This window comes from Lichenostomus cassidix, chromosome Z (assembly GCF_008360975.1).
Source record: "Lichenostomus cassidix isolate B80296 chromosome Z, HeHo_3.0, whole genome shotgun sequence".
NCBI classification, from domain to species: Eukaryota; Metazoa; Chordata; class Aves; order Passeriformes; family Meliphagidae; genus Lichenostomus; species Lichenostomus cassidix.
In genome coordinates this window covers 19,659,968-19,672,184 of record NC_139511.1, presented here as the reverse complement: position 1 = coordinate 19,672,184, position 12,217 = coordinate 19,659,968, and positions in this window count along the sequence as shown.

The following is a 12,217-nucleotide window of genomic DNA, read 5'->3' as shown; positions in this document are numbered from 1 at the left end:
TATCCCCAGCCTTGGCTTAATCACCATTTTAGATGATTCATTAAAACAGAAGTTTTCTTCTCTGCATTCATCTTTGATTACACAAGACAGTCATAATAAAGCAAATGCAAAATGTTTGCTGTGTGTGACAGAGAACAGGCAACAATTACACAATTCTACTAACATAAACTGATTCATATAATTCAGAAACAATATCTTCATATTTACATTTTAGCAAGTTTAATTTATATTAGTCACTGTTGCTCATGATAACTGATGCTCAAGTAAAGTAATAGGATCTATCCAAGCACGAGTAGGGAATCCTCACCTCTAAAGAAATGATTCTTAAATACTTATCTCTTTCTGTCCCTTATAACCTTAACTCTTCATTGACACCAACCTATTTCTCCTATTACCTGTTATTTCTCTGGAAAAAATAACTTCAGACAAATCACAGGTACTACACAAGAATAAAAAAAGAGAAAATATTTTAATATACTATATTTTAGAAATGTCTGCATTTCTTGAAATGGAAAATTCTATTTGTTACTAACTAAGGACAAACTAGGAGGACACTCTCACTATTATGACATTAGTTGTAATAAAATTTCTTCATTGGCTGTAGAAAAATAAAATTCAAGCTCCTAAACGCCAGAAAATCCATTTCCTTCCATCCTCCACTTTTTCTTTATTTTTTATTATGTAATTATTTCTTCATTTATATAAAAAACTTCCAACAAGTTGTCTAACTTGGGACCAGAGCATGCACACTATGCAACTTCTTTGCAGTGTATCATAAAGGAGCTACTCAATGAGCAATGTGTTATTTTCTTATTCAAACCTGGCTTTGTTATTATTTTTTCTAAACCAGTTATTTTTTAATTATGCTTCATACAATAGTCAAAAAATTCAGCTTGTGTTTAAGGAGTTCAAATAGCGTCATTTTTACTAGCTAAGACATCTTTCCATTCAGTAAAGTTATTGAAAGTAAGGAACAGAACTCATAATGCACATTTACCCTTTCTCCAGTACTTTCACACATAGACCAAGCCCAATTAAAGACAGAATTTTGCATTAAATGTCTTTTGGCTTCAGATCCAGGTGAGAACCTAGCACCTTACCGTGACAACTCTGTGATTTAAATATGGGAATACCTGTACATGGAATACGTATACATGGAATAAAACTCTCACAAAAAAAAAAAAAGGTTCAAAGAAAACTAATCACAGTATAAGTCTCCCCAAAAATAATTTTAAAGCATATTTGGAATATCTGGGCAGGTGCAACTGAAGATGCAAAATCTTTCAAATAGAACAGGTTATTCCTGTCCCCACTGCTAGAACCATCACAAAGAGTAATAATACGATATTAACTAACTCTCTTTCTTGAGAGGGCAGAAATGAGCTAAGGCTAGAACATAATATACCACAGAAACTATATAAATGGTGGAGAAGGTTGCCTATTTGTAAGGTTTTCTTCAATCCCTGCCTATTCAGTCTGTGAGAATTGATGTGAGGGTAAATTACTCTCTTATAGTTTTCTTTGTGCTTCTTTCCAGTTGCAAGAAGTCAAGATTGTCAGCATATACAAAAAATATACTGCCTCAGAGGTTTTCAAATAAGCTATTGTTACTTGCTTTTTAGAAGTGCAGAGGAAAAAATTCTTCAGAGAAATGAATATTGTCTCTACCATATTCTGTACTCTCATTGTATTCACATGTTTTACAGATATAAGTTTAGACAAGCAAGGAAAGAAAAGTTCTCATGATTTCTCTTCATTTAAAGGCCTCTAGTCCAAAGGGTTTCTTTCTTTAGCTGATACTTGAGCACAGACTCATTCCACTATTACTTGACATTTTCCCATTTGTTTGCTTGTTAATATAATATAAAAATAATAAACAGTTTGATTAATTCCTAAAATTTTATACTTGTTGATTCTTACAGTATTTTGCTAAAATTAACAGTATTTATTGGTACCTGAGCAGGAGCCATGTGAGCACCCTGGGATTTAGAGAGAAGGTGGCAATGCTGAGTGCAGCCATAAAAGTCAATATTGGTCCATAATCAGGGTCAGAAGGGAAGGAATGCTGAGAAGAAAAGCTCTTACCTGCATGGACAAATCCACGAAAAGTTAATAATTGCAGGACAAATATACAAGGGGCAATATATTTGGAACATATACAGAAAAAAATTATAAGATCTTCAGATTAATTCAATGAGGAATTTAATGTAGTTACACATTATCAGATGAAGACTCTATAGGTTTCAAAGAGAAGAAAAAGACATAATTCAGCATCAAATACCTCCTAAACAAGTCTATACTTTGGTGTAATGAAAGCAAAAGAGTAGCAAGGGAATAAATGATATCTTTTCATATTTCCAGCATGTCAATTCACAAATAATTAATTGTTCTTTGAAAACTATTTTTTAAAATCTATTTTCTTTCTCCTCAGCTTTAGAAAATTTAACAAATACTTCAAGGACCTGCTACCTACATATTTCACTCAGAAAAAAAATTGGAATACATGTAGGTTTTTGAAGAAAAGATTGTCTGCTGACATACAGCTTGAACCACAAGCAAAATATTGATGACGTTTCAATTTCTGCTTCCATCCTCAAGAAAAAGGGGGAGATGATAGAAGAATCCTATCTGCAGTGTAGTACAACACCTGGATAGCTTTTGTGGCAGAATTAAGGTTGTAGGTAGCTTCACATTGAAAACAATCCAATGACAGGCTTTCCCTTCCATGCCAACCCTCAGCCTCTGACCCTTTGAATTAGCTTTCTCCACCTTCTTTCTGCCACTACCCCGCTCATCTGAATCTTCATAGAAGTTAGTTAAGGAGCTAAACAAGAAGAAAATTAACCCTGTCTAATCCACTGGCTCATTCAATGCTGGTTTATCTACTCATAATGTCCTAGTTGATCACCAGTAGCTGCATGAAGAAGGAACTGGGAGCATGCAGCTCTCTCCAGGGGCAGACAGCCCTTCCTTCAGAAGGCACAGGAGCTTGTATCTTGAGCAAGCCTGTTATTCGGGAAATTGCAACACATGTGGGTCCAATAAAGGAGCTGTACAGTCAAGGCAAAGCCCACACACTTCAGTGAAATACAAGATCCTGGAAATGGCTAGACTTCTTAGATTAGGAGGAAGAAAGTTTTGTAACTATTCATCCTTTTTTAATAGGTAGAATTAATCTTTTGAAGTGTGTTTTTAAGTCAAGAATTTAAAATAATGCAGCATAAGAATACAGTCTCATTCAAATGTTTAGGTCACCTTGTAAGCAAACCTGTTATTTATAAAAACATCACTGCATCATCTTATTTCTTGTGTTTAACACATGCATTCTTCATAAAGTAGGTGCTATTTCAGAGTATGAACTATACTAAAAAAAAGAGAAAAATATTATAATCACTGTTGCTCTTCCCCCCCCCCACTTTTGTAGTAATACTAAATGGAAGTTTTATTTCTGCTCAATTGCAGGGGTGTACTACTGCATTTAGAGACTATAATGAGTCTACTTCTGAAAGCAATAGAGTCTTAATGAAAGTAAAATTGTGATGACTTCCACATGATCTTGCTTATAGGTTTGATTTCAATCCTAAATCTCCCTCATTCTTTTTCTTCTATGAAAAATTACCATATTAAAAATATATGTAAAACATGTTAAAAAATAGTGTTAGGTCAAACACTAACGATTTGGTTCTAGGACTGCCCAAGCAAATCTGTTTGATGTAGTAATGGGATTAATGATAAGATATTCATGGTGCTCTGATCCTTACATTCCGTAATTCATTAAACACCTGTATCACACAAATTCTCATAAATTTTAAATCATTTGTGATAATTTTTACCCTATATTACTGAGGTCGTCATATCAGAATGAGTTTGAATAATGTTCATGAAAAATAAGGTACTGAATGAAGTTCAAAATAATGTTTAGTTCTGTTTTCTGCATAAAAAAAATTCTGTCAAGTGAGAAAAATTACAAAACCCAGATGCATGCTCACACAAACAAAAACAAAGGAAAAATCTGTATCATTGCCAGTTATTTCTCACATCAATTTCAAGTCACTGCTGATCATGAAAATGACAGCAAATATGACAGTGAATGGCAGTCCTGTGGAAATGATGAGGTGTAAAACAGTCTGTTAAGGGAAGCTTTCTCCCAAAAGTGCTAATTTTACACATTGGGGTTTTTTTTGTGAAATGACATCCAAATATACACACACATTTCCCTTCCTCTGTGATTTGCATTGCATAAAAGAAGAGAAAAAAACCACAAGAGAAATACAGGAGTGAAGGACAAGTGCAGCCTTCCACCATGAAATTTGAAGCGTAACACAGCACAGAGCAAGTGGCAGAAAAGATTTTATATGGAGATTTGATGTTCCTCTGGAGTCTGTTCTACTTTTCCTCCATTAAAGTCTCTCAATAACATGCTAATGAAGCCAGGGTCTCTGGTTTTGCAAAATAGTATTTAAACCTTATTAAAGAACTCAGCATAAAAATCGATAAAGTTTTTCTATCTCACATGTGTCTTTGCAGTGTTTTATTTCTTATCAGTGCCCTAAGGTTGATTATATATATCTGTCAAGATAAAGAGAGCATTTGATTCGTATTATGTCAAATGAACTTCAGCAGAATAGCATAAATTATATAGAGAAATAAGGTAGTTGGTAGAAAATAATACAAATAATGAAGATATATCTGTCAGCTGGAAAAAATAATTCCATCTAAATTCCTCCTCATCATGACAGGGGGCAGAAGGGTAAAGGAAACAAGCCATTATACAATAAATGACTCAAGATACTTAGGACCAGAGAGAGATACAGTAAGAACATACAGAAGAAGCAGATGAGTAGTTTGGGCACTTAACTGGTAACAAGGGAGTTCTGAATTATCTGCTCCCAAAACTATTTCTAAGCTTGTTTGCTCTTGAAATTAGTATAATGAGAGTTTAAATTAGGACATAAACAATTCTGAGAGCAGTTGGTGGAGTGAATAAACTCTATGTCCCTCCCAAATGTCCCTATTACCAGAGCAGCAACTCAAGAGAAACCACACATCTTAAATCACTGGCAATTTCTGTTCTTTGGCGCAATACATTTATGGCCTTGCAGCTTGCCTTCACTCTACCTGAACCTACTGTGTAATTATTAGGACACTTTAAGAGGAATGTTAAGCCCATAGCATGGCTTTAACCAGGAGCTATCCAAGCTGATCTCCTATATCTACCACTATATCCTTCCATAACCATACTTAAATGAGAGGCTGAGTCCTACTAGGCACCCTGTAAGAACTGGAGTTATGGTCATGGAAAGAAGATCCATGCTTAGAACTGCAGAGGTGGAAACATCTTTCAGAAATTCTTAATCAGGGACCCAGACTACAGCAGGTGATCAAAGAGGAGTAAATTTACAGTGAAATTCTGCTCATCAGTTTAGAGGTCAATATTCATGCAGCTATCATTCAGCTTGTTCCAAGCTTGTGTAGGTGAAGGTATTATGACTTTGGAACAAAACATGTAAACCCTAGAATCAGTACTGCTGAATTTGAAAGTTTTCAAGTTCAAAGTCTAGGTCATGTTGATTAGGACTTTTTTTTCTTCTGAGAAAAATCCTGTATAGAAATAACCTTTCTATATAAAAATTAATTTTCCCTCTGTATAGAAATAACACTTCTATATAAAAATTAATTTTCCATCCCTAGAGTATGGAATATACTAGAGTATATTACATTCTCTAGTAGAGTGAGCATGTTCATTACTTTTTACATAGAGGTGTTTGGTTTTTTTGCAATTTAGTGTAAAATCATTTCTTTCACAGCTGTTGCTAATTGCTGTCCTCCTCTTTCACTGATTGGTTGTTCAAGTGCTCTGCAAAGCTCCATAGAGCTAGAGCCCCTGTCCTCCAAAGCCAAAAAATTGCCTTGATATTACAGACAAGACATACGCTCCTGCTATGCTAATAGCTTCTCTTATCATTTTTCAGAGTGTACCAGAGTGCTCCCAAATAAGTTACATCAAAGCATAATGTTAACATCTACAGAATGCCTCATGAGAGCTTGACATAGCAGATCTCTTCTGGTTCCTGGGAGATTTTAAGTTATCAAAAAAAAAGTAGGAGCACTGAAGCCCAGAAGCCTCCCCACTCAGTGCTTGCCCTCATTTAAAATAGGATACCTTATTTATCTATTTAATTCCAACAGAGGAAGAAAGCAAACCAAGACTCGCATCTTCCCTGGTCCTCGCTGCGATTCCCCTCTATTAAATTTTCCTGCTATTTCTTACTTTTGTGGCTTGTATTTTGCCTCAATCTTCTCCCTGTGCTACTCACCAGGCTGCCCCTCTGCAGCCCCACCAGCTGCTGCCTGTAAGGCACCAAGCCACAGGCAGCTCATGGCTCCTACCTCTCTGCTCAGGAAGACAGATGGAAAGGCAATGGTCACAGTGCCTGGTACCTCTGCAGATCACTGCCATGGCAGTGATTTCTGCCTTTTTGTGGTGAGCCTCTTTTTTTATTGTTTTCTCAACACTTACAGTGATAGAGACATAAAAATGCAGTGCAAGTCCTCAGTTGTATATGAGTCTTAATAACTCATGGCTACAAAATTATTACTGGTTTTGAAACCTTCTCCTCTATGTCAGTAAAGCAAAATAGCCTCTTTCTGTTAAAATAGATGTGATAGACATTATGCCTTTATAACATTAATGTCTTCATAATATTTTTAAGGCAGAATCCCCAGCACAGCAAAGGAGACATTGGCAAAGAAAGGAGCTCAGACAGAAGTTTTTAAGAGCAAGAGGACGAAATTAACAATGGTAACAGCAGTAAGACTTTACTAGAAACTTGAAAATAGTGAAGGGCAGGAAACCATAGAAAACATAAAAAATCTTTAAAGTAACATTTTTGTACTTCAAGATACTTTGTAGCCTTTTTAGACCACTGATTTATTGTCATGAAGTTTAGTCTGAATACTTAGTTGATACATGCTGCTATTGAGTCCCGTATCTCTCATTCATTAATTATTAATATTATTTAGATGAGTATTGTTTCCCTAGAGGTGCAGTAAATGGTCTAAAGCATGCTGTACATACTTCTTCCTCTAATTCATGAACAGTAGCAGTGACCTAAATGAAGTGTATTAAGATCAGAATTCTCGAAACATCTTCATAACATATATAAGATTTTCTAAATTATATTTATATCAGCTATAATTACAGAATTGCACCTTTAATTCCAACAAGTTTTCTACATGCCATGCGTAGTGGTAAGATGTGTACCATTAATATTTCTTTCCAGCTTCTTTCATTTGTCTGTTGCTCTAGTCTGAAGAGTGCTGTATTAAATTATAAACTAGCTGATATTCTTCAGACTCATAGTGCTCTTTGGGTAATTTTTATGGTAATAACAGGCATAATAAATATCTGAAATCCTAAATATAGCAGCAGAACAAGCCATAATAATGATGTATATTTTACTTTTTTATATAACTATTTTGTTTTATGGGTCTCCCTTTTCCTTTCAGTTTTAGACTGGTCATTAGTGATGCCAAACATCCATTGACTCTGTTCATTTTATAGTACAAAAATTCGTGGTACCACCTTCTATTAGGAGCTTTCCAAGTTCCTTTCATCCACTTTCAAAGTTACTTTCATCAATTTCAGAGCACCCACAGAGTGAAAGGAAACTTTAGGCTGAGCATCACACATAGAAAGGTAGAGAACAAGAACACTTGTTAGCAAGAACCAAATTGTTTCTTGCTATCTGAATACTAAAAAAATTAATTTAACCAATCCAAATTTGAGAAGAAAATGCTACCATTTTAAGTAGATAGATTTGGAATTCAGTCAGGTAGGTCAAGAAATCTTGCAATTTTCATCTTCTCCCACTTCTAATGATGCAATTCATAGATAATGTTTCAAATGACAGACATGGTTCATGATGGATTAATGCTACATGTGAAAGAAAAAGGTAAAAAGAGCCAAGCTGTAACATATGGACTTTTCTCTCATTGAAAATTCAAATAATAATAATCAGTTTTTACCTGCTCCTATCACTAGAGGAAGTTACACTCAACTTAGCGCAAGGAATCTAATGAAACTACAAATTCACAGTCACCTTTTCTTGTGGGAAAGAAGAATCACACCTTGTGGGAAAGAAGAAGTTCTTCTCACTGTCTTTCTTATCAGTGAACTGTAGTGCACCCTCTGTTTTTACTTCCAGTCTCAGAATTCCAGCCTTAAAGGTATCTCCAAATTTAGACTTCAGTTTTTTTTATCGATTCACTCTTTGTTTTGATTAATAAATACCCAATCCTCTGTTTTGTCTCAGGAAGAGAAAAGAGGAATATCACCTATTTTTTTTTAAAGCCTTTATGCTGAGAAAGATAACGATGATTTACAAGAAGGAAAACTTTAAATTATATTAAAGTTCCTTAGGCATTTGCTGTTGGCCAGTGTCTGAAATGGAATACTGACAAGATGCATCATGCCCATCCTCTCTCAAGTGCTAGTTTGGTTGGCTGAGGTATGCTTTTCTCTCTACTGCATGAACTAGAACATTTTTAGAAACTGAGAAACAGAATAATCATATTTTACAGAAATGGCAGAAACCTGCAGTAATGGTGAGAAGTTCTCCAAGTCAATTTAGTTTGAATTTCGATGAGATTTTTTTCAATTCCTTTATAATAGTACCTGACATACCAGTACCTTTGTTTGAGACTAATACATATCTTATTTCTGTTCTTCAGTGTTGTCCTTCTCATTTTCTGTACTGAATTTTTTAATGTGTTTTTCCTGTCCCTCTTGTGGGAAGCACTCTTCAAAACTTCCACCAAAAAATTGAACGTTGGACTCCCAGGAGAGCTGGGAAGAGCCTGGAGGAACTGAATATGGTCACTCAAGTAGAAAAGAATATGGCACAGTGATAGGACTGCCATGCCAGGATTTAGAGTCAACTGATAGGACTCGTGCATTTCTTCTGATAGCCAGTGCCAGTTACCTGACTTCCTAATTATATAATTTGGGAAATTTTGTTTATTAATGTTTCAGACATGAGAGAAAATATAGAAAGTAAATCTTGTCAAACCTATGTACCTCACTTAATTCTCATCTTTTTCAATACAGCTTAAGCAGTTTGCTCTCTGCAACAGAGGAATATATATTTCCACAACAATTTAGGAAATTCAGCAACTGAAAATAGCATTGACAAAAAGAAAGCTGAAACAGAAAATGAAGTTATAAAACATGCAGGAGACCAGAGCTGACCGTGGTCAATGACAACAATAATAATTTATCAGAAAACCAGGTCTGATATCAGTGAATGTAATTTAGAAGGTAAGATTCAGAGATGTGTGCCATGTGTATGTGTCTAGCCTGTAAATGTCCTAACTAGTGGCAGGACACTATCTGCCAGCTAGGCGAAATTTTCTTTAAATGGAGACCAAATGGTAGTCTGAACTAAAACTGATGTGAAGTATTAACAATGACAGGCGAATGCTGAATAAAACAGGCAGAACACTCTTGACATGGACTCAGCTTTCACACTGGCTTTTAGTGATACTTAAGCCTGCATGCAGAAACTGGAGAAAGAGACCAAGTTTACAGTGATAGGATACTTTGCTCCTAGAAATAAAATGATAAGGCATACACAAATATGGCTGAAATTAAAAACAGTAGTTTGCCATCCTACTGCATATCAGCGCCCTTCTCATTCATCCACTGGGTTTGTAATCAAGATCTTAGATACTTAATACACATGAACACATTCATTAGGCAGTTCTCATTCTCACAGGAAATAAACATCTATCAGTAACACTTGAAATAAATTATATTTATGAAGAAAATAGTATTGCTTTCTTAAGGTTTTTCAAACTAACTTAGAGTGCTTGTCTTTTTATCAGTCTTTAACTGATACAGTTTTTCTCTTAGAGAAATAGAAAGCTATATTTCTATAATGTTGATGCAGTTTGGGCGTGTAATGATTAGTTTCATTTATCTGCTCTCTCTCTTCTCTCTAGAAAATTCACCCAAAAATCAGCCACTCTATTCTACTCCTTCCTGGGGGTTCAGATATGGAAGTCATCTCTGAGTGTTAAACAGTTTGGAGTTGTTGGGGTAGATGTTCAGCAGTCCATATGTTATCCTATTTCATTCACAATTAATTATGAAGACTGCCTTCCTTGCAAATATTGAAACTATATGTGCATATTATTTTGTATCATGTATTTCTAATCTTAACACCATGACAGTTATAAGACATTAACTGGACTTTTGATGATATTCGGAAACACTGAGTCAGCTTTCAGTCTTATCTTCAGGCAGATAACTGTGTATTGAAAAAAATTCCTTTGGGATAAATGACTTTTCATGTCATGTTTTTTCTTCAAGTAACCATGAGAAAATTCTATAGTCATTTGCACATCAGAACTTTACCAGGTTGACAAAAGTTATTTGTCTTTCATTTTCCAAAAAGAGATTATTCTGACATCAAGCAAATAAAAGCTCAAAACACCTAAAATTAAATGTCTTCAAATGATAAGTTTAAAAAGTTGAATTCCTTCTATTCTTGCCAAAATAGACAACATTCTTACTTTGCTAACTTCATATTATCACCTTTTGGCCTGGGATTTGTTTTTGGGTTTGTCACACACCAGGAAATACTAAAGGAGTCTCCTCAATAAAAACATGCATGGGGAAAAAAACTAATTTAATTTAAAAAATATTAAATTCAAGCCTATGTTAAGAACAAAACAAGATCAATTACTTCAAAAACATGACTGAAATACATTAGAGTAATATATACAGGAATTGAAGTAAGTGATGTAATGAGTTTTTCATCCATATGTGATTTTATATACTTGTAAAGTTTTTAAAATAAATGACAGTAGAAAAAAACCAGAGGAGTACTCTGCTATGGATTATTATAGAGAAAAAGATTGATGAAATAACTTTTGAAGAAGGATAAAAGACTGTGATATTCATACAGTGATTGCATAGATTACCTCCCGAGTAATAGTGGAATCTTGATACTTCAGAAAAGGGAAAACCTTCCCATCTGCAAAAAAACCAGGTGATCCCATTTGAGGTATATAATTTTAAGAAGCTTTACAGTAATATTACAGTTTTACAGCCTGAAAATTACATGTGAGCAATAAAATATTTATTGTGTACAAATAGAATGTCAAACAGTGATAAATGTTCCTTGTATCTATATGAATTTATAGAAAGGGTTTATAAAAAGGGTTTTTAAAAAGGGTTTATTCATTGCCCTTAGGGAAAAAACTGAAAAAACTTAAAATACTGGTTTTGGACAACTTAAAACCGATGATTGGATCAAGGAAAGAATTTATCCCACTGTACCAATGCACTTTAAATACTTTTTTTTTGAGGTCTCCAAATAATGGAAATGTGACAAATCCAGATTCAAAGTGAGGACAAAGAAGGCAAGATAAATGTACCTCTAAATTTCTCTTTGATACACTGAGATACATTGTTTATTGGGAAGGCTATTGGGAAGTTGTCATTTACTCCATTTAGCTTTATTTTGATGGTACAGGTTGCTGCTCTGTTGTGCTGTATCCAGATGGAAATTAGGGAATCATTGCATAAGCTTCATGATCCACAGAAATTAAATGTAATTTTCACTTATTTTACAGAATATTTAGCATATTAACATCAATGATCATGTTTCTAATGGACTAAAATGTATTAATGCACCATTTAAGTGATGTTTCTTAATAATAAGGTATGTCTTATTTTAAAACATGTTTTGTAAACAAGTCAAATCAACCTTTTAAATAGATATTTCACAAAGTATATCAAACTGTACATAAACCTCTCAGGAAATCTAATGTACTAGATCCTTTTTAATGCTTCACTGCATCATGAAACAGTAATGTAAGAATTTCTCTTGTGCATTACATAACTTATTATAGAGATAAGTTACACAAACCTTCAATGTTCATAAATATGAGAAAGAATAACCACTCTTCTTGTAAATAATTTAGATTTTTTTTTCCTAGGTTGTAGTTTTTTAATATTTAGAAGCCCCAGCAAGCTCAGTATTGGTTTTGCATATGACTAAAGTAGGCAGCTGTATGTAATTTTTTACCTCACACAATTCTGAGCATTTAATAGAATGAGTAAAACTTAGCTTCCTGAGTTACTTCTACGTCAGAAATACAAAATACCCAGCAGGCACAATTACAAGTTCTATCATGGAAGTTGTTTAAG